Genomic DNA, 2,075 nt, shown 5'->3' on the forward strand with positions numbered 1-2,075 from the left:
TGAATCACTTCACAGTTCCACACTGTTACGATGAAAAAAATGACACCAATAAAGTCTAAGCAATTGGTGTTATGTCTTCATCAATCTGAGACTAAAGGCATGCAGAGAATGACAAATATTTTCGAGAATACTGAAAAAACTACCACCTTATTCTGAAGAAGGACCAAGTTTCATCTTTGTATCTTTCAGAAGAGTGGCTGTTCTGACACCCAAAGATGGAATATTGAAATAATTCCCAGTATGACTCCATATGACACAACCTTCCCTTCCCTTTCAGAAACAGTCCAAGTTTGGGTTTCTCAAGAGTTACAAATGCAGCTAATACACAGTGAGGCTACAGCTAACACTGCACACTCCCAACTCAGAACATTCTCACTCCTTTGAGGATTTGTATCAAGATAGTATTATTTTAACAATGACCTGCACTTAGCTTTATTTTTTATCAGTCTACAAATTCTGGCAGTGTGAAGCTGAATTATCTTTACAATTTCACTAAATCCAAAAAAGTTCAATTTATTGCTACTTAAAACTTCCAAGAGGACAATAATCTATGCTTAAGACAACAAAGCAGCATCATAGTAATCTATCAGATATGGCATCAAAGGTATAGTGCAAAGAAGTGACCTCCCACAGGGAGATTGTACCTTCTTTTGACAGTCATGCTCAATAGCTAACCAAATGCAACCTTAAATTCCTCTACTTATAGTGCAACTTTGACAAGACTAAGGAAGTATTTTAGTCTGGCTGTATTATTTAAAAAACAAAACAAAAAACCCTTCCATCTCTAAAGCATCACTAAATCCAAACATGTTCCCTAACAGCTGAACCTAACAATGCTGTTGGTTTTTTTGGTTTTTGTTTTTTTTTCCTAACAAATTCTAGCTTGCTTTCTTAATCGAATGGCTAGACATCTTGACGGAGGCATTAAAATCTCCATTAGGATTCCTTCCTTTAATATAATAGCTCATTTCCCTTATAAAATCATTAATAGAAAATAAAGCCCTTTTTGCTAACTCTAATCTTGCCTCCTTGCAAGTGTGCCAGAGGCACTTTAATATGGATCAGGTCATGAATATTACAAATTACAGCAGCAACGTGTGGCAACAAAGGATTAGATTATTCATATAACAGTACTACCTTCTTCGATATAAAAAAAGAAGTAAACAGTATGCACTGATCTGTCAGGACAAAACATCAGTTCCTCTTAAATCTGTGTTTTCTGATACTTACAAATCCAGGTTTACAGTACAAAGTAACGGCACAGCACAAACCCTAGAATGATGAACGAGGAGTATTACGGGGTGTAATACAACCTATTTCATTTTATGTCAAAATTCTCTCCTGTTTCACATGATGTACAGGTATGAAGTTGAGCTAGAGCAGGAAAAAGTTAGTAGGCACTATTTTTGCATAAAGTCTCCTATAGCAGATTCATGGCAGATGCATTATGAACAAAGCAAAACTATGTACAGACAGGCACAATTACAGAAGAATTAATGCACCAACAAGAACAGCATTGGCTATAAAAGCTGTATAACATAGTGAAATGAAATTCACAGTTAATTTATACATCAGTATTTCAATGCAGAAAAGCAAACCCCAATAAAATTTGTGTTTTTCCTCGGGTAATGCTGGAACACACGACAAGTGTAGCCTACGTCCATAGTTGAAACAGACACACTGGGAAAGATTTGTATGGTCTTCTTACAGGTTCATGGCGTAATGGCCAAATATCAGTGCAAAGATGTTAATCATACACACGTATTGTCCACCAAAGAGCCCTCTGCACATTGCCTTACAACCAAATTGTGCAAAACTGACTTATCATCACCAAAAACTTATATTCAGAAATCCAAAGACTTAGTTCAAGTTGCTATACAATAAAGAGGTATATTACCTTTAACACATCCTGTTCCTGTACCACAACTCAACAAAGCCTCAGGTGATGCTCATATTAAATGCCAGTTGCCCAGTCCAAAGGATGCACTATTAGACCCCACAACGCTACACTTCAAAGGGAATGAACCTTTTTGTGCCACCCAAATAGTCCTGTTGAACTCCAATAAAAACTGTCT

The sequence above is a fragment of the Antrostomus carolinensis genome, unplaced genomic scaffold (genome assembly GCF_000700745.2).
Source record: "Antrostomus carolinensis isolate BGI_N321 unplaced genomic scaffold, ASM70074v2 scaffold48589, whole genome shotgun sequence".
Classification (NCBI taxonomy): domain Eukaryota; kingdom Metazoa; phylum Chordata; class Aves; order Caprimulgiformes; family Caprimulgidae; genus Antrostomus; species Antrostomus carolinensis.